General features: G+C 42.8%; 1 long non-coding RNA gene across 8 annotated transcripts in view; it reads right to left on the bottom strand.

The window, feature by feature from the left end:
* Positions 1-20,249, bottom strand: part of LOC112447169 (uncharacterized) — a 64,662-nt gene extending 44,413 nt beyond the window's left edge. For 6 of the 8 annotated variants that reach the window (XR_009494949.1, XR_009494953.1, XR_009494954.1 and 3 more), the window contains exons 1-2: positions 19,733-20,249; positions 3,284-3,479 (exon numbers count right to left, since the gene is read on the bottom strand). This is a non-coding gene — a long non-coding RNA (uncharacterized lncRNA). Of the gene's footprint in view, positions 1-3,283; positions 3,480-11,562; positions 11,662-13,127; positions 13,242-19,732 lie in introns of those variants that run through there. The other 2 variants (XR_009494950.1, XR_003035280.2) reach the window with 2 other exon arrangements.
* Between the last annotated feature and the right edge of the window lie 1,704 nt (positions 20,250-21,953).

Below are 21,953 nucleotides of genomic sequence, written 5' to 3'. Positions count from 1 at the left end.
CCGTCCATGGGATTTTCCAGGCAAGAGGACTGAAGTAGGGTTCCATTGCCTTCTCTGGTCAGAAGCTCTAAAGATTACCAAAACAATCAGGGATAAATGAGCAGTCTGCATCCTCCCTTTCTCAGTGCTGGTTTCCGAGCCTTTTGACTGGACTCAGAACAAGGCAGAGGAGCAGACCAAGAACCCACAGTCAAATCCAGCTGACCTGTGGTGAGACAACTGCTCAGTCAAGCCTAATCTAGGCCAGCTGAACCACAGTTTCCCTGCAGACACAGAGAGTGAGAACACTTGCTCATTCTTAAAAGCCACTGAGTTTGGAATGGTTTGTTACAGAGCATTGTCTCAGAAAGAGCTGACTAATGCATACCTAAAAATGATTTAAAAGTACTTACCCAAATAAATATCACTCCAGTTTTGGAAAGGGGGAGATGACAGAATGGGCTTTATAGCAGAGGAAGGGAACATTTTCAAGTGCTTTAAGCTACAATCTATTCAATTCAGCTCATTCAACAGATCAGTTATGACTCTTCTCCCTTTTCATTCTATTTGTCTTTTTCCTACAGGTTATCTCTATGTTTAAAAAAAAAATCCCTACTATTCTTTGAAGATCCGAGTTTCATGTTACCTCCTCAGTAAAGAATTTCCTGACTTGATCAGAGCTTGCATTAATGCCCTCTCAGGGTACTTTGTTCATGCTTCCAGTTAAGGACTTAAGGAGTTTATCTACTAGACTGGACTAGGTGATATAAGTGTTGGAAATGACATAGAAGACGTTTTTTCCTATATCTTCCTTTCCTCCTAGACTAGGTCCTCCTTATCCATTCATTGCATCCTTTACTTAACCTGTATTTATTGACTAGCTGCTGGTGCATAAGCAAGAACAAGATAAGACAATGTCACACATGTTCTCAATGCTTTTATTAGCATCACTATATATTTGTTAGGCTATATGGCTAAACAAGTCTAGGGAAGAAATTCATTGGTGGAGGTAGATCATGAACTCAGTATTGGTTTTTATGTGTTTTTGTGGACAACCAGATGAAAAAGGCCAAGGGAGAGTAAAATCACAGGGTGTTTTTTCAGGAAGAACTACCAATAACATCAGGAATTCATCTTTATGTGGTGGCTATGGATTTGGATTACATCATACATTGCATATACCTGAGAGAAAAGAGTTCTCAGACATTGCAGAAAATACACAAAATGCAAAATTTGAGTGTAAGTGCATCGAGAAACAATCTTCTCCACTGCTCTATTCTTAGTGCCTAATAGTGCATAAGAAGGTATTCAGTAAGTGTTTGTGAAAGTTCAAATAAATGAATGAGTTTGAGAGCCAGATGGAGAAAGACAAACAAGAAATCAAATCACTAGAAAGTGCCTGAATCAGGATTTGCATTAAGCCTCTGATTTCAAAGCCTTTACTCTCTCTACTGTGTGCCACTGTCTCATTAAAGGTGAAACGATTATTTAAAGAAAGAACAAAGGCGGTGATGAAGTGCAGATCTAGGAAATGTAGTCAAGACCAATCTGTGTTTCTTTTGCTGATTTCTTGAGATTGATTTAAGAGCAATGGTGAGTCTTTTCTTCTCATGAATAAGACCCCAAAAAAGAAAAGCATAGTATTATTACCTGACCAAGAATCAGACCTATAGTCAAAATGCTGAGTGCCTGTTGTATTTTTGTTATTCTTCTCAAACTCACATACACACACACAAACGACACACACAATTCACATATACAGGAGACAGAAAGAAAGAAGAAATGAAAAGGGAGGAAGGAAGGAGAAAAAAAAAGAATAGAAAGAGAGAGAGAGATGGAAGGAGAGGAAAACAGCAGACTCAATTTCCCTAAAGCTCTGTCATGTTAACCTAATTGCACCATTAATGATGCCCACTTATTTTAATGGAGATTTTGATTATATAATTTTTAACAATTAAAATATGTCAGAGAGTAGTATTGTTCAAATGCTAATTGCAAACTATGCTTATTAAAATGGCAGAAGAGAAAGTCTATATCATTGACCTGTTCTCCTGAAAACCCTCATCCAAGACTCTCTGGATGCATGAGTGATCACCCCAAGATCTCTCTTTGTGGGAGATATTCTAAGTGCACAGGAAGTTAAAAGTAGAGGTCCACCTTACAGGGGGGCTTCCCAGGTGGCTCAGAGGTAAAGAATCTGCATGCCCAGCAGGACAAGCAGGTTTGATCCCTGGGTCAGGAAGATCCCCTGGAGAAGGAAATGGCAGCCCACCCCAGTATTCTTGCCTGGAGAATTCTGTGGGCACAGGAGCCTGATGGGCAACAGTCACTGGGCTTGCAAAGAGTAGGACATGACTGAGTGACTAACACAACACTGTGTTAATAATTGTTGAGACCTCATCATATTATAAACTCTAAGCAGACAGGAATTGAGCCAGTTTGCACAGAGTTGTATCACTTGCCATTGTATCTGTATCACCTGCCTGTATCACTCACCTGCCATTTAAAAAGAGCTCTGTATACATCAGATGAGTAATTGGACTGATGCATGGTAGACGGATGGATGGTTGGATGGATGGGTGTATGGAGGGATGGATTGGTGGATGAATGAGTGGACAGTAGGTGGGTGGGCAGATAGATGGATTGATGGATGGATGGACAGGTGAATGAATGGGTAGATGCATGGATGGATTCTTAATGAAAGCATTGAATAAGTCTTTGACTCATGCAATTGGAAATCTCCCTGACTGAAGACTGGCAAGTACAGGATGCCCTGAATCTAGGCCTAACATTGACTTAACCTTATCCTCCCTGTTTCCATGCTCACAGTGGCCTGAGATCAGCACCTATTGGCATTTCTGTTCTGATTTCTGTTTGCCTGGCTAAGATCTACTGTTCACCTTGATCTTGATGCCTTATACATTCTAGTAATCTTCTTGACTGTCATTTGTGGGATGAATATAATTTTGATGCTGGATATAATATGGGTCCAAAGTCCAGCTTTCCCAGATCTATGGTGTATGATTTTTCTTGAGTTGTTTGCACTTTTACAATCTTCATAATGACTATACAATTATATAGTATTCTTTTTGTAGGTTATGAGAGACTATGTGAGAAAAAAAAACAAAACACAGAGAAACTCTATTTCAGAGAACATAAATGACTTTCCCAAGGTTGAAAATCTCTGGGAGATGGTGAAGGACAGGGAAGCCTGGCATGCTGCAGTCCATGAGGTGGCAAAGTCAGATACAACTGAGCAACTGAACAATAAAAAGTTAAAAAGAAATGAAGTTTTAAAAAATACCTGAGATTTCCAACTAGGTCCAATTTTTTTTCCCCTTCTTGATCATTGTTCATTCATATACTTTTTAAAATCCAGGATAATTTCCATTGTTCTCCAAGGATTACAGCACATTCAGGCCTATATACATTTGTTCCTGGTCTGAATTTAAGCTTTTCTTCATTGCTGATGTTCAATTTAAATCTTTTGCTCCCACTTCCTAAAATAAAAAAGGATCAAATAATGAAGAGACATGGAACAAATGAAGAAAGACATCATATCACAAGAAATCTTGATTACTCTACTTGGAAGGCTGTGTTACTGCAGAACGGTATGCGGGGAGCTTTGGAGGAAAGTATTCAAAAAATTAGCCAAGGTTAAATAATCACTATGAATGTACCCACGCTGAACAGATTATAACATTCAAAGAGAAGTTTTATACAGGATGGATAAAAATGTTATAAAATTAAAATTAATGAGAATAAGTTTGACATTCATGTGTTAGCTTAGATCAACATGGATATGCAGAAAATGGCACATCCTGCAGAGGAAAGGGAGCCGGGAGGGCCGATGTGATATTGACGGATGCCTTCTGGGCATATAAAACCAATCTCCTCCCTGCCTGGGGTGCTCTCCATGTGCAAACTCACACCTGTCTAAAGTCAAGTTCAAGTTTCTCACAGCTTCTCTGTCTCCTCCTCCCAGGGCTAGGTCCGTTTTTAATTTTTTCTTTGTAATCTTTTTGTTCTGTACTCAGAACCAGTTCCGGACTAAAACAGAAGACATGTCACTAGGATGGTGTATTTGAAAAGGTAAAGACTGACTGTCAAGTGAACTTGCATTTCTGCTCTGGCTTGGTCCAGCTAGGTGATGCTGCATTTTTGTCTTACTTTCCTCATCTCTATGGAGATGATGAGAAGCCTTAATCAAAGACTTGTTGGAAGGGTTTAGTGCAGTTTAATGCCTGGGAACAATGTTTAACACATAGTTTGCTCCTCCGTGGGCTTCCCTGTTGGATCAGATGGTAAAGACTCTGCCTGCAATGAAGGAGATCTGGGTTCGATCTGGATCAGAAAGATCCCCTGGAGAAGGGAAAGGCAACTCACCCCAGTATTCTGGCTGGAGAATCCCACAGACAGAGGAGCCTTGTGGGCTACAATCTATGGGGTTGCAAGAATCGGACACAACTGAGCAACTAAAGCACCACCAGCACCATCAACGTCCAGCAATGTCTTAAACAAAGCCTGTTGAGAAACCCGCTGCAGCGCACACAGAAGTAGAGGAAACCACTTCAGCATTGCCACTTCCACCCTAGAAACCCCACCTGGTCACCTCCAGCCTTTCAAGGAATGCAGGAAATGTCCTCATTGGAGGTGAAGCTCAAAAACCTTACTTCTTGCTTGGAGCAGGTGACATCCACCTGCACCTTTGTTCCGCTTATCTGGTCCTCACTACGAGGGCAGAACCAATTCACTTACTATTACATTGGCTGTGCCTAGAATTGGGACCAGCAAGGGTATTCAATACATGTTTGGTGAATGAGTAAATGAATCCAAGTTGTAAATGGGGAAGTCATCCCTCCCTGAAGCCCTTCCCAGGTAGAGAGAGAAATAGAGCAGAGCCCTGGAAAGTCTTAACCTTCGTAAGAGACAAGTATATGGCAGGGATTTTAGGAGGCGAAGAGAAAAATAAAAGCAGCTCTGCCCAAGAATTAAAGGTATGAACGGGCCTAGCTGGCAGGGTAGTACAATGTCATCTAGTCTATCAAAACGGTGCCAGTGTGCCTGCCAAGGTCATCCCATGAAACCATCACCTGCATCTCCCTCTCACTGCCCCACAGGGTCCCTGCTCTTCCTCTACTGGAGAGAAAGAGAAAATGAATACGTGTGGAGGAAACCCACACCACCCAACTGACCATGCTTCCTCTAGTTCCTCACCAAGTTCAGTCCATATTCCAGGATTCCCAGAAGTTTGAGGAAACCTAAGAGACAGCCTCAAATAACCATAAGGGCTAACTCTGAGCACTCACCGTAAGTAAGGTGGAGTCAGCTTGCCACATCTATGGCCTCACTTAACACTCATGAAAATCTATGAGGCAGGTATAGCCACCAGCCCATCTTACAGATGAGAAAACCGCAACACAGAGGGTTAAAACTCCCCAAGTAGCAGTCCACGGCTTGTCTTCTTATTTCTCGTGTTTGTGACATTAGGGAGGAATGCAACTTCTCTCCTAAAACAAACCTGATGGGTCTTATAAGGTCTCTTTTCTCTGTCCATGCCATATATTGGACTCCTTTTTTCCTTTCCTGACTTCTCTTAAAATCCTATTTATTTTACAATTTTTCTGCCTATTTCTGAGAACTCCTAGCTTTCTTTCTCTACCGTGGACTCCATTATTCTTTGGATCTGGGGAAAACTGAACATTTAAACATTTAAACTAAATATTTAAACTGTGGATTTTCTTCTCACATCAGTACAACATACAGGAAAAGGCCTGGAAGCCTAAATGAGGGTGTTAACCTCATGCGACTTGACCTCTGGCCCACCTTCAACATTTTTTTTTTTTTTGCATATTCTCAGTTCTTTGTATTAGTTCTTCTTTCAAAGGAAGATGAAAAACAAGACAAAAGAAGACACACACAAGCACTCACACTCCAACAGAAACATTTATCTTTTGCATTTCAACCCAGCTTCAGCCAACACTGGCAACTGTCTATTGTTGTTCATTCACTAAGTTGTGTCCCACTCTTTTGCAACCCCATAGACTGTAGCCTGCCAGGCTCCCTGTCCACAGGATTCTCCAGGCAAGAATACTGCAGTGGGTTGCCATTCCCTTCTCCACGAATCTTCCCGACCCAGGGATCAAACCCAGGTCTCCTGCATTGCAGGCAGATTCTTTACCATCTGAGCCACCAGGGAAACCCAGGATCCTCTATATTCCAATATAAAAGAAACATTTTTTTTAAATCTAGATTATCCTAATTAAAAAAAAAAAAAAATGAGCCAAACAGCTCTTGTGAATGAAAGCCCTTCTTGCAGGGGACAGCACAGAGATTTCCAGGAAGTCACTGCTGGGGGCATTTTTTTTTTAATTAATTTATTTTAATTAGAGGCTAATTACTTTACAATATTGTAGTGGTTTTGCCATACATTGACATGAATCAGCCATGGGTGTACATATGTTCCCCATCCTGAAGCTCCCTCCCACCTCCCTCCCCATCCCATCCCTCAGGGTCATCCCAGTGCACCAGCCCTGAGCACTGTGTCTCATGCATCGAACCTGGACTGGCAATCTGTTTCACATATGATAATATACATGTTTCAATGCTATTCTCTCAAATCATCCCACCTCGCCTTCTCCCACAGAATCCAAAAGACTATTCTTTACATCTGTGTCTCTTTTGCTGTCTCACATATAGGGTTAAAGAGGATCCTGGGCAATAAAAAAGAACTAGACCAGGAGGCAGGAATCGTGTATAGGACTGAGACTGGATATAGTCACTTTGTAAATCCTGACCAGACCCCTGACTTCACTGTGACAAGCAAGCCTTTTAACCCTTCTGAGCCTTCATTAATCTCTTGAGGCTGTAAAAGTTTCAAACAGGTGGTTTGAAATGACAGACAGATGTTTATTCTCTCACTGTTCAGGACCTAGATCAAGGGGCCCCAGGGTCCGTCCTTCTTTGTCGCCAGGGGAGAATCTGGCCTCTCCCCCTGCTTCTGGTGACTGCCTTGCTTGTGCCTCACTCCTTCTCTGTCTCTGTCTTCATTTGATGTTGTCCTTGTGTGTTTCTGTTTGCATCCCTCTTCTTATAAGAATAATATTCACTGAATTAGTACCCACCCAACTTCTATGACCTCCTCTTAAGGCAATTACATTTGTAAATTCCCTATTTTCAAATATGGTCACATTCACAGGTTCCCAGGGGTGATGACTTGAATATCTTTTTTGGGGGGAAAGATCACATTTCTACCCACCACAGAACTCATGTCCCCATTCCCTACTTAACCTCATAGTATTTGCTATGAGGGTCAATGAAATAAAATCATGACTGCATAGACCAGGTCACTTGGGTGTTCCATATATCTGAACAATAATAATAATCTTCATAGTGTTAAGGTTCTGTATTTACACAATAGAAAGGTGGTGGTTCTTTCATTGCACAAAGATGTTTCAAACGCCTGCACTGTGCAAAGCACTGTGTGTGGTGCTGAGGATCACAGATAATAGAAGACCCACCCTCACTGGAAAAGACCCTAATACTGGGAAAGAGTGAAGGCAGGAGGAGAAGCGGGTCATGGAGGATGAGATGATAGGATGGCATTACCAACTCAATGGACATGAGTTTGATCAAACTCCAGAAGATAGTGAAGGACAGGGAAGCCTGGCATACTGCAGTCCATGGGGTCATAAAAAGTAGGACATGACTTAATGACTGAATAACAGCAACACCTCCCCGAGAAGGAAGGGAAAGTGCTAGGCCTATCCCCCTGGCTCTGGAGGATTCATCCCCACCAGGCTGGTGGGGAGAATTCAAGGATCCCTGCAGCCTGACCCAGGTAAGAGGTTGTCTGGAAGGCTGGAGGTGGGACCAACTCAGCCCTGAGATCCTGACTGGAATCCTGATATTGGCTGGAGTCAATGATATTGAAGGGGACAACAGAGGATGAGATGATTGGATGGCATCACCGACTGGATAGACATGAGTTTGAGTAAGCTCTGGGAGTTGGTGATGGACAGAGAAGCCTGGTGTCCTGCAGTCCATGGGGTCGCAAAGAGTCAGACACGACTGAGTGACTGAACTGAACTGATCTCATTATCCTTAAAACCTACTTCCAACCTCTCTCACCTCTGCTGTCCCCATCTGTCCTCCACCCTCTCTCCTCATGTCCCCAAAAGTGGGCTGTGAAGGCTTCACTGGTGCTTTAGTCCTCATTTCCTCTCCACTGGAGCTCTGACATCACTGCTCCTCTTTCTCTCCTCCCTGGGGACCATCAGAGAAATGGGCAAACCCTCCTCTCCACCCACAGTCAACCATCTTGATGGAGTTTTAATAGGAAGCACCTCCTCTGTTGTGGTCTGAGAGGCGACTCCTCTCCACTCCTCTCCAAATGTTGATGCTGATAGAGTCACAAACTAAACAAGACATTGGGCTAAAAGCCCTTGAGCCTTTCTGCGCATCAGGCATTTTGCAACTGCATGCAATTAAAAAATAATCTAAGTAATTTGCTCAAAGCAGATGGTGAATCCAGGTTCAGCCTCCTCCCTTTTATCATCTGTAGACTCCAGAACAATGCCCAGGTGGTGCCTGACAGGACAGTTCTGGAAAACACTACTACCCAACTTTCCAAGTCTTAGTCTGAGGGGACCCCCTTAAACATGACTCAGCCACCTTCCACCGGCTCCCCTGGACTTCCTAGGTGGCTCAGGGGTAAAGAACCCACTTGCCCACTTGCCAGTGCAGGAGATGCAAGAGATATGGGTTAAGTCCCTGGGTCAGATGTTCCCTGGAGTAGAAAATGGCACCACACTCCAGTATTCTTACCAGGAGAATCCCATGGACAGAGGAGCCTGACAGGATACAATTCATGGTGTTGCGAAGAGTCAAAGTACATAGAACACAGACAGCATCTTCATTTTGACCTGGGGAAACTCTTGAAGTGAATTTTCTTTTCACTGGAGTTCAAAAGGGTGGGGATTCCCATTGAGGAGATGAATGTCAACGATGGCCCCTCAACTGACCCAGAGTGGAACTCTCCATTAGGGTCTTGTTAAAGGTCCTCTCAGCCTGAGATGGTTTTGCATTTTAAGTACTTGCAGTAGAAAAGTAGATATCTTTCTTTGGGGTTCCACATCTGGGTTGACACCTGACTTATACCAATATCAGTAAACCATGTTTTTTCCAAATCTGAATCATACCCACCACCAGAACCATGCGCCCTCAGACTGCAGAGTGAGCGAGTACTCACTTCTTGTACTACCCGGTTCCAGTAAAACAACTCCAACCAGCCATTTGCTCAGTCACTGTGTGTATTAGTTGTGCAAGTTACATCTAACGCTTTGTGACCCCATGTGCTGTAGACCACCTGGCTCCTCTGCCCATGGGGTTCTCCAGGGAAGAATTTTTGAATTTTGAATTCAAAATTTTGAGTTGCCATTTCCTTCTCCAGGGGATCTTCTTGACCCAGAGACTGAACCCAGGTCTTCTGCATTGCAGGCAGATTCTTTACTGTCTGAGCCACCAGGGGAGCCCTCAAAGCTACTGGTCCACCCCCAGCTCATTGACTTTTAAATCAATGCAAATAGATGTCATTATCATTAGTGTTAATAAAGCACAGCTCCAAGCTACAGGGAGACAGAGTGGTATCTTTGAAGCATCAAATGTCTGAGAGCGTTCTCAGTTCAGTTCAGTCATGTCAGTCATGTCCGAATCTTTGTGTCCCCATGAATCCCAGCATGCCAGGCCTCCCTGTCCATCACCAACTCCTGGAGTCCTCCCTGTCCATCACCAACTCATGTCCATCAAGTCGGTGATGCCATCCAGCCATCTCATCTTCTGTCATCCACTTCTCCTCCTTCCCCCAATCCCTCCCAGCATCAGGGTCTTTTCCAGTGAGCCAGCTCTTCGCATCAGGTGGCCAAAGTACTGGAGTTTCAGCTTTAGCAACATTCCTTCCAAAGAAATCCCAGGGCTGATCTTCCCAGGCCTGATCTCCTTCAGAACAGCTGGTTGGATCTCCTTGCAGTCCAAGGGACTCTCAAGAGTCTTCTCCAACACCACACTTCAAAAGCATCAATTCTTCAGTGCTCAGCCTTCTTCATAGTCCAACTCTCACATCCATACATGATCACTGGAAAAACCATAGCCTTGACTAGTTGGACCTTTGTTGGCAAAGTAATGTCTCTGCTTTTTAATATGCTATCTAGGTTGGTTATAACTTTCCTTCCAAGGAGTAAGCGTCCTTTAATTTCATGGCTGCAATCACCATCTGCAGTGATTTTGGAGCCCCCAAAAATAAAATCTGACACTGTTTCCACTGTTTCCTTGTCTATTTCCCATGAAGTGATGGGACCAGATACCATGATCTTAGTTTTCTGAATGTTGAGGTTTAAGCCCACTTTTTCACTCTCCTCTTTCACTTTCATCAAGAGGCTTTTTAGTTCCTCTTCACTTTCTGCCATAAGGGTGGTGTCATCTGCATATCTGAGGTTATTGATATTTCTCCTGGCAATCTTTATTCTAGCTTGTGCTTCTTCCAGCCCAGCGTTTCTCATGATATACTCTGCATAGAAGTTAAATAAGCAGGGTGACAATATACAGCCTTGATGTACTTCTTTTCCTATTTGGAACCAGTCAGTTGTTCCATGTCCAATTCTAACTGTTGCTTCCTTACCTGCATATAGGTTTCTCAAGAGGCATGTCAGGTAGTCTGGTATTCCCATCTCTTTCAGAATTTTCCACAGTTTATTGTGATCCACACGGTCAAAGGCTTTGGCATAGTCAAAAAATAAAGCAGAAATAGATGTTTTCTGGAACTCTCTTGCTTTTTCGATGATCCAGCGGATGTTGGCAATTTGATCTCTGGTTCCTCTGCCTTTTCTAAAATCAGCTTGAACATCTGGAAGTTCACGGTTCACCTATTGCTGAAAAACCTGGCTTGGAGAATTTTGAGCATTACTTTACTAGCATGTGAGATGAGTGCAACTGTGCAGTAGTTTGAGCATTCTTTGGCATTGCCTTTCTTTGGGATTCTTTGAAAGGGTTCTAGTTCTGGCAAATTTAAGCAGACAGTGATGCCGGGCAAATTTCTCACCTTGCTGACTCCAGTGTTCTCATCTGTAAAATGGAAGTTCATAGCTACCTTATGAAATAAGTAAAACACTGTGTATAGACCTTGGACCACAGAACTCAACAGAGATGGTCTACGACAATATTACAATAATATGTAGTCCAACCTAGGTCAGAAGGGTCTGATTTGAGCTTTTGGTCAGTTGGCTCCCTCATGTATTTAACCTCATTATACTGAGTTCATGGAGGTTTCTATATCAAATGGTGTCATCAAAAAAGAATTTTCTCGAGCCAGTCATCAAAAAGGAATTTGAACCTGCTGACTGGGGAGCTACTTCATGCCCCCCAGTCAGCAGGACCAAGAAGACCAAAGAGAGCACACAGATGGACTTGGCATCACCCTGCAGGCACAGCCTCCTTCTACAAACCATAATGCAAGCTACAAAAATACAATCCAATTCCAAATGAATGGGCAATGTTTCCCTCTGTATAATTGTCACTGAAACAAGTTACCTGATAAGGGGTTACTTGAAAAGCCTTCTCTAGTAGAGATAAACATCTCGTTGTTGTTAACCACACCTCCACAGTCTGGAAACACTGGCTAGCTGCTGACTGTGTAAGGAGCAAAGACAGGAAGAATGAAATTCCTGTCTCACAATCCCATCTATGTGTTCACTCTGAGCCATAGAATCTTCTAGATGGTCCCTTGGGTCACCCAGGTAAAGAGACACTGATGATTTTAAGAAATAAGCTCTGGAGGGTTGTCATACCCTCCTCCAGGGGATCTTCCCGACCTAGGGATTGAACCTGCATCTCTTATGTCTCCTGCATTGGCAGACAGGTTCTTTACCACTAATGCCACCTGGAAAGCCAATTAAAAATAAATAAACTTTAAAGAAAACAACATAATTTCCATACCCTTCTGCAGTACAAATCCATTTCTCCAAAATACCCTTCCTCCTGTTAAGTGTCTTCACTTAGGAATAGTTTGTTGTTCATATTACTGCAGTGATTGCTTTTTTGTTTGCAATTTGAGGAAAGGGTTGAGTTTCACTTTTGAAATGAACAAAAGTAAGGCACACACATTGCCCGGGGCATGGGCAGCCTTTTGGAGCTAGAAGTGACTTGAGATGCAGGGCCCCCTGGGAATTTACAGACACCTTGGAGGAGGATTTCAGAGTCCTGACAGCCCTTCCTGGCCCTCAAGGATCAGAGGACCAGGACCAACAGCCAGGGTGTCATGACAGGGTGAAGCAGGCCCCAAGGAGCATAAGAGAGGCACAGTCAGGGATGTTTTCCTCCTTTGCCAACAGAGAAACTTCAGTCTATCAAAGGATGCTCAGTTGTGAGAAAGGCATACCCACCAGCCATCTCTGAACAAAACTGTGGAGGATGCAGGGTCCACCCCCTCCTTGGCTAACCTCAGAAGCTCCTTCCATGAGTCACCCTGGGAATCACTACCACCCCAGGCCCCTTTCCAGTCCTTCAGTTCTACTCCATGTACCTTTGACACACGGGCAACTTTATAGTCCTTCTCAGGGGCTCTAAACACAGAATCACAAACAAAAGAGCACAGCTTTAGCTGTCGATGGGAAGAAGAAAGCCAAACAAGGAAACAGCCCACAAGTGCCCCAAGTAATGGCAAGGCTTGTGAAAATAATGACTGTGCGTGTCTGCACACTCGGGCCCGGGGGACCTCACCCCAGCTCACCCCCACTCGCACACACAGACACTGATACACAAAGATAAGAGAGGAGGAAGAATAAAAGGAACAGCACAGAATCAAGTTTGAACAGACCTCCAGCCCTGGAAGGGACTGGAGAGAGAAGCATGTGAAGGATGCCCTTTTTGAGAACGAAAATGAAGGATGACCCACCACCATGAGCCATGGGTGCAGCTCAGTTTCTCTGAATGCTGTCACCTCCTGTTTTAGGAGACGTGATGGGTATGCAAGAAATTATAAGTTAAACATCAGCAAGCTTGTAGTTCCAAAAAATAAAAATCCAACCTTCATCTTGGTAGCCAGAGGGAGGGAAAAAATTGCCTTGATTTAAATCCAAATTGTGCCTCTTACTCACTTTGAGATTTTGGGTACCTTTTCACTGCCTCTGTGTTGTCCCGCATAAAATAGAATTAGCATCACCATCTCCCAGAAGTAGGTGACCATTATTCCAGAGAGTTCAGGGTAAGTTCCTGAAACAGAGTAATTAGTAATAAAACTAACAACAGTAAAAATGAACATAGAAGTAACAATGTCCACTGTTTAGAGATTAATTGGCTTTAACTTGTTTAAAAGGCAGTTAGGCAGAGGGACTCTGGGGCTGGATTTCAGAGAAACAATACAAGCAGTGGTTTATAAACCAGATGGTGTGAGTTCTAATGCCCAGAGCTGGCATTTCCTGTTGATATTGGGAAAATTAAAACTTTCTGTGCCTCAGTTTTTAGATTTTTAAGTGGTATAGATAGAGTTCTACTGGAGCTGTGTGTTAAACATGATCACACGAAACACTCAGAAGAGTGCCTGGAATATTATAGCTGTTATATGAGTATTAACTGTTACACACTTAGAATGATTCATTCTTAATCCAACCTGGACTCCAAAGGGCTTTATAGAGATAAGCATGATGTTCAGATGTTCTTCAGAGTTTCTGTCTATAAATGAGATTGTTGAACATATTACCATTTTATTTATCTGAGGTATGGTTTTCCATGCACTAATTCAGAGGAAAAACAGTATAAAAATGTAGTTCCTTGTAAGACAGTTTTCTGAGTTTGGAAATTGTAGATAAAACTCTGCGCTATGGTCTTATTGTCTGTGTCCTCCCCAGACTCACATGTTGAAGATCTAATGCCCAATGGGATAGTATTTGGAGGTGATAACCTTGGTAGGTGTTTAGGTCAGGAGTGTGGAGCCATTGTGAATGGAACTAGGTACCTTATAAACCACCCAGTCTATGATACTTCATTACAGCAACCTGAAAGGACTAAGACACTCAAAGTATTAAGGTATCTAATCACTTAAATATATCCTCACATTTATTCAATAAATTTTATTAACTTCAGAAAACTAAGGTCATGGCATCTGGTCCCATCACTTCATGACAAATACATGGAGGAACAATGAAAACCATCATAGACTTTATTTTTGGGACTCCAAAATCACTGCAGATGGTGACTGTAGCCATGAAATTAAAAGATGCTTGCTCCTTGGAAGAAAAGCTATGACCAACCTAGACAGCATATTAAAAAGGAGAGACATTGCTTTGCCAACAAAGGTCTGTCTAGTCAAAGCTATGGTTTTTCCAGTGGTCATGTACGGATGTGAGAGGTGGAATGTGAAGAAAGCTGAGTGCTGAAGAATTGATGCTTTTGAACTGTGGTGTTGGAGAAGACTCTTGAGAGTCCCTTGGACTGCAAGGAGATCCAACCAGTCCATCCTAAAGGAAATCAGTCCTGGGTGTTCATTGGAAGGAATGATGCTGAAGCTGAAACTCCAATACTCTGGTCACCTGATGTGAAGAGTTGACTCATTGGAAAAGACCCTGATGCTGGGAAATATTGAAGGTGAGAGGAGAAGGGGATGACAGAGGATGAGATGGTTGGATGGCATCAGCAACTCAATGGACATGAGTTTGAGTAAACTCCGGGAGTTGGTGATGGACAGGGAGGCCTGGCGTGCTGCAGTCCATAGGGTCGCAAAGAGACACGACTGAGTGACTGAACTGAACTGATTAACTTCACTCCATACACCAAGTACCAAGCTGGGTGTTGGAGGTTGGGAGCATAGATAATTCTTGACTATGTCATTCAGTCACTTATGTCTTCAAACTTATCCATTTATACAAAAGTTCATTTTAATTTCAAAATATCAGATGGTTTTTGCCAGAACCTAAGTAAATTTAAATTTCAAACATTAAAAATTTCAGCCTTCAGCTGAGCACAATTTTCATTTTTTAAAAAAAATAGTGAATTCCAATTCAGCATCACCTCTTTTTTTTTTTAAGAGATTTAATTAAGTTCGCAAGTGTCAATGTTTTGCTTCTCATTTAAATCACAGGTGACTTATACCTCATCTTAGACCCATTACAGTGCGACTCCAGTGGACACTTTTCCCTTTACATCCCTCAGTTAAGTTTTGAACTTGGGGAGAAGAATCTGACTAAACACCAGCACATTTCTAGAACCATGGCACACATACAGTACCTGGTTTTATGATGAAATAATCTGTTTTAGAAATCTGCCAAGAGAATAATTTCGATTTTTTTTAAAGGGCAGGTAATACATTGCTCAAATAAATCTGATTCATGGAAAGTTTAGAAGTTCCTTTAGAGAGTGTTTGCAGAACATCTGTTTATTTTTTTATTTGTTTGTTTGTTTGTTTGTTTTGTAATTGCCTCTCATGAATGAGCAACCAAATGGCATATTCAGAACACAGTTCAGTTCAGTTCAGTTCAGTCACTCAGTCATGTCCAGCTCTTTGCAACTCCATGAACTGGAGCACATCAGGCCTCCCTGTCCATCCCCAACTCTTGGGTTTACCCAAACTCATGTCCATTGAGTCAGTGATGCCATTCAGCCATCTCATCCTCTGTTGTCCACTTCTCCTCCTGCCCTCAATCTAGAGTTTTGCCAAGAGAATGCACTGGTCATAGCAAACACCCTCTTCCAACAACACAAGAGAAGACTCTACATGTGGACATCACCAGATGGCCAACAGCGAAATCAGATTGATTATATTCTTTGCAGCCAAAAATGAAGAAACTTTATACACTCAGCAAAAACAAGACTGGGAGCTGACTGTAGCTCAGATCATGAACTCCTTATTGCCAAATTCAGACTTAAATTGAAGAAATGGGGGAAACCACTAGACCATTCAGGTATGGCCTAAATCAAATCCCTTTTGATTATACAGTGGAAGTGAGAAATAGATTTAAGGGACTAGATCTGATAGACAGAGTGCCTGATGAACTATGGATGGAGGTTCGTGACATTGTAGAGGAGACAGGGAGCCAGACCACTCCCAGGAAAAAGAAAAAAAAATAAAATTCAGAACACAGGACACTATCAAATAAGGGCACAGGAGTCATATACAACTAAGTTTAAATTTCAGTGTTTTTTTTTTTTTTTTTAATGGAATTGAATCCAGGATATCAGGTAAGAAATCAAATTCTCCTCTGAACAGTTCGCTGAAGTTCTGAGGTGATACAGCCTTGCTGGATGAAACTACCTGGATGGGATCATGATGACATCTCCTCTATCTTTAACCTTGGGCAAGTCACTTGACTTCTCTGAGCTACTAATTCTTTGTATTTCTGAACCAAAAAAAATAGTATCTCTCAGGAGTGTGAAGTGGGCCCTTCTAATGCCAGCTCCTATCCTCCCCAAAGAGAACAAATCAAACCAAGAAACCCCTCCTTACTGCGCACCTGGCATTTAGGCCAAAAACAGTCCTTTCCCCCAGCTCTGCCCCCTCCCCGGTGCTGAAGTTGAGTGCACAAGCACATGTGCTTTGGCAAGGCAGAGTGTTTTTTCAGCTGAAATGGTGGTGGTTCAATTAGCTTAGCAGTTTGCAAAGAAGATTCATTCAAAACACTGAAAAGCAAACATTGGCAAAATGGAAAGTTATTTCCTAGCTTGCTTTGAAGATATTTTAAACACCAAAACCCAACAGAAAAAGAGCTAGAAGACAGTTCCATGGTCCAACTGAAGTAGAAGTAGCCTCAGATTAAAAGAATCCATACAGAAACAAGGGCATTTCACACTCAGACTGTGAGGTTGCAGGTTCCTGTGTGGGCTTCCCGGTGGCTAAGACAGTAAAGAATCCACCTGTAATGCGTGAAACTCCCAGGGAAGATCCCCACCAAGATGTAGGGTGCTGGGTCCAGGCCTTCCCTCATTATTTTTTATTCTTCTATTTAATGTTTATCTTTTCCTTCCTTTCTTTATATTAAATGGCTTGTTTTAGTTATTCCCCCCTTTGTGACATGAAAGCCAGCTGGAGGCAGAATTGTTGTTGTTGTTGTTCAGTCACTAAATCGTCTCTGACTCTTTGAGACCCCATGGACTGGAGCACACCAGGTTCCTCTGTCCTCCACTATCTTCTGGAGTTTGCTCAGATTCCTGTTCATTGAGTTAGTGATGCTATTTAACCATCTCATCCTCTGCCACCCCTTTCTCCTTTTGCCTTCACTCTTGCACTCCAAATCAAAGAGAGTGATTGGCAGATGGGCAGGTGATCAGAAAGAAAGCAAAAATTCCAAGCCTTTGGGTAAAATTACAAATGCAACCAAACTTAGCCACTTGGGATAGCTGGGCTGGAGTCACAGACTCTGGGTTTTTACTGTAACTTCACAAAGGAATACCTATCCCCTCTGTGCCTCGGTTTTTCACCTTTGAAATGAGAAGCATGTCTTCTGGCTCAGAAACTATATTCAGAATTGAAGTCAGGGTGACATGTTAAAAGTGGAACACTACAGGGACTTCCCTGGCAATCCAGGGGTTAGACCTCACCTTCCAGTGGAGGCAGTGCAGGTTCGATCCCTGCGGGGGGGAGAGCTAAGACCCCCCATGCCTCCTGATCAAAACACCAAAACATAAAAAATAGAAGCAACGTTGTAACAGATTCAATAAAGACTTTAGAAATAGTCCACATCAAAATAATCTTTTAAAAGAAGTTGAACACTTGACTATAACTGGCTTTCCTTTCTCTCCAAAAATCACGTGATGGACACAGACAGCAAAAGGAGTCAATGACAAAAGGTAAAATCAAAGGGACACCTCCTGTGTAGACCCTTCCATGCACCCAATCTAACTAGATGCCTGGCTCACCCTTGAGTCCCTGCAATGGCCACACTTGTGCTTGTATGACCTGAGAATGAGTGTCTGACTAAATGCTGCCTGTCACCTCCCTGCAAGCCTCCCCTCAACCAATTCCCATTCTGCATGCTCGTTAACAGTGGAAACAGGAAGTCCTGTTGAGATAGGGAACATTTCCATTTCGATGGATGAGAGGATGAGAATATTCATGACATTCTTATAATCCATTTGTAATTATAGCACTGATGATGTTTTATTCATTGATTTTTAGACTGTAAACTCACATAGAAGAGGAACTGGGCCTCTTAGAAGCATTAGCTCTAATACTATGGCTCACTGGTGCTCAGGAAATGCCCTTTAAATAAAACAGCTCAGGAGAGTTGGGAAGATAACCTATCCTGTTACATGGCTACTGAGGGCTTGGTCTGGGATTTACACTCACTTGCCCAGTTAGGCAGAAAAGACCATTCTGGAATTCAATTGGCCTAGCACGAAAGAGTCAGATTCTGATCCTATTGCTAAGTCCTAGTTTTTGCATCCAGAAAAGAAAGTGAAAGTGAAAGTCGCTCAGTCGTGTCTGACTCTTTGAGACTCCATGTCAGAGCAGGTGAGGAGTGTTCAAGAGATAACTGTTTAGTAAGTGAAAGTTGCTCAGTCATGTCTGACTCTTTGGGACCCCATGGACTATACAGTCCAAGGAATTCTCCAGACCAGAATAGTGGAGTGGGTAGCCTTTCCCTTCTCCAGGGGATCTTCCCAACCCAGGAATGGAACCCAGGTCTCTCACATTGCAGGCAGATTCTTTGCCAGATGAGCCACCAGGGAAGCCCATCAAACAGGAAACTAATGTATCCGGAAAATGGGAAACTAATTCCTGTCTTGCTATTCACAAGGTTCTTTACTATTAGTGGTGAATGTATCCAAGGGCTTCCCAGGTAGCTCAGTGGGTAAAAAACCCACCTGCCAATTCGGGAGACATAAGAGACTCAGGTCTGATCCATGGGTTGGGAAGATCCCCTGGAGGAGGGCATGGCAACCCACTCCAGTGGGTTGAATCCCATGGACAAACAGGAGCTTGGCGGGCTACAGTCCGTAGTCACCAAAAGTTGGACAACACTGAAGCAACTGAGCACACACACAGCCAAAGTCAGTGGTTCTTATCAGAGATACACTGAGGGCAAGAGGAGGAACTTAGGAAAGGTACAAAAAGACTGATGAAACTAAACCAGTTTATTTTGTGCAATATCCAGACACCTGAATCCTGCCTCCTGCTATCTTTCACAAAAGAGTCTTCCAGATGGCACTGGATGAAGGGAGACAGGGAGCTGGAGCCGTCTTGCCCAGAAATCCAGTCCAGGAGCCAAAGTCACTTCCTTCTCTGCATACAATCTCCTTGCTCGTGCCTTGTTTTCCAGAGCTGTGTGTTACATCAGCACACAGCGGGATGCAATTAAAATGTGTGTCATGAAGCGTAAGTATCTCTACAGTCTAATTACAGGTTAATAGAATGGACCCAGAAAGATCACCTAATTAATCTTGGAAGGAGATGCATATGTTTAACGATCTTTCAATAAAGGTGCTATGCTCCCTCCAAGAAGATTGTATTGTAAGGAGCTTAAATTCAGGAAAGGAAATTCATTTCTGAATGAGTACATACAATCAACATCAAACTCATCAAATATTAGAGTCCATCATTTTCATGGTCAATTCCTGTTTGTGAGTGCTACTGATATTGTGAAAGTCTTTAATCTCCCCAATTTCAAATACACATGTTTTACATTTGAAACATTCATTCAGCACATAATTACTGAGTGTATTCAAATTGCAATTATGGCCAGGAACCAATAATTAGATGTGTCAACATCACCTAAATCCTGATGGTGACTCTCCTGATCTGTTCCAAACGTCTCCTAAATAATGTCTTTTGTTCAGATGTCTCCCAGTTGTAATTTAACCACAGGCAAGGGCATTTTGGCCAGATGATAAATGTTGTTGTTCAGTAGCTAAGTTACATCCAACCCTTTGTGACGTCATGGATTGCAGCATGCCAGAATTCCCTGTCCTTCACCATCTCCTAGAGTTTGCCCAAACTCACGTCCTCTGATTTGGTGATGCCATCCAACCATCTAATCCTCTGTCATCCACTTCTTTTGCCCTCAATCTTTCCCAGCATCAGGGTCTTTTCCAATAAGTCAGCTCTTCACATCAGGTGGCCAAAGTATTGGAGCTTCAGCTTCAACATCAATCCTTCCAATGAACGCCCAGAACTGGTCTTCTTTAGGATGGACTGGTTGGATCTCCTTGCAGTCCAAGGGACTCTCAAGAGTCTTCTCCAACACCACAATTTGAAAGCATCAATTCTTCAGTACTCAGCTTTTTTATGGCTCAACTCTCACATCTGTACCTGACTACTGGAGAAAGCATGGCTTTGACTATATGGACCTTTGTCGGCAAAGTGATGTCTCTACTTTTTAATATGCTGTCTGGGTTTGTCATAGCTTTTCTTCCAAGGAGCAAGCATCTTTTAATTTCATGGCTACAGTCACCATCTAAAGTGATTTTTGAGCCCAAGAAAATTAAATCTGTTACTATTTTCACTTTTTCCCCATCCTTTTGCTATGAAGTGATGGGACCCAATGCCATAATCTTAGGTTTTTTGAATGTTAATTTTTAAGTTTCACCTTCATCAAAAAGTTCTTTAGTTTCTCTTTGCTTTTTTTCCCTGACTTAACAATGCAGATGGTTCTCTCTGCATAAAGAGTGAGCTCAAATTCCTCATATGATCTTCAAGATGTGTGGAAGGTCTTTCTTAATCCAACCCCCCTTTACTTGACCACATCCTCTCCCATCTTCTATTACTCTCAACTCACAGGCAGAGTGTTTCTCAAACCATGGGTTCATGTGCCACTTGCATCAGAATCACTGAGCTGTGTGATAAAGAAATGAATCTTGGCCTCTGAGCCAGACAGGCTAAATCTGAACCCCTGAAGGGGAAACCCCTGAATGCTTTTTAATGAATCCTAGGTAACTCTGCTGCACTAAAGGATGAAAATCACGCTCTAGGGGTACAGAGTGTTCAGCTCGATTCCAAACACTCCATTCTGTTTCCATCTCTATAAATCTGCTCACACTGACTTCTCTATCAAGATGCCCCTTTCCCTCATTTTTCCCTTCTCTTCCCTTCCCTTCCTTCCTGCCCCTTCCCCTCCTGACCCCTCCCTTTCCTCCCCTTCTCCTCCCCTCCCCTCCCTTCTCCTCCCCTCCCCTCCGCTCCTCTGCTCTGCTCTTCTCTGCTCTTCTCTTCCCTGAGACTTTCTGTCAGGTTCCAAGTCCACTCAAACATCACATCATTGGAGAAGATTTTCTACTTCCTTCCTTTCAGTGCTCACATGAGTCTCTTTCCTTTTGAGCTCCTCACCCTTTGCCCTCCACTTCCATTTATAGCATCCAGTGTGTTTTATTGAAGAGGTTCATTTTCTTCACCCTCTCTTCAACTTCTTGCAGAGAAAATACTTGGGTCAAGATTTTCGGCTTGGAGCATGGGTACTCATACTTTTGCCATTCATAGGGTATCGATATTCCTCAAAATAAGGGCTATCATGACATAAATGTGAGGTAGAACTAAAGAGAGTGTATTGAAATGCAGCTCTGCCACTGTTTTGTGGGGACAGGACTATGTAAGCCTCAGTTTCCTTATATGAATTGGATTCATTTAACCTACTTGTGGTAGATTTGTTTTACTGATAGCTATAATTTTTCATCCTTCAAGTAGCCATACATTTCTTCTGCAACTATGAAGTTCCTTACTAAAGAAGTACAATCTGTTCCCCTACCCTGTGAATTTGGACAGAGTCTAGTGACCAGATTTGACCAACAAAATGTGAAAAGTCCAAATGGAGGCTTGAAAAAACACTAGCACATATCTGCATGTGCTCTTCTTCTCTGGCCACCCTGAGGGCACTCTGGAGGACAAGCATGTGGAGCAGATGGACCTTAACCAACGCCGATGACCAGCTGACCCACAGATGTCAGCGAACTGGCAAGATCAGCAGAACTGTACTGTCTTCTCCCATTTGACCCCAGACATG

Source organism: Bos taurus, chromosome 6, assembly GCF_002263795.3.
Source record: "Bos taurus isolate L1 Dominette 01449 registration number 42190680 breed Hereford chromosome 6, ARS-UCD2.0, whole genome shotgun sequence".
Lineage (NCBI taxonomy): Eukaryota > Metazoa > Chordata > Mammalia > Artiodactyla > Bovidae > Bos > Bos taurus.
Note: the sequence above shows the minus strand (reverse complement) of the source record. Positions and strands in the feature narration are given on the sequence as shown.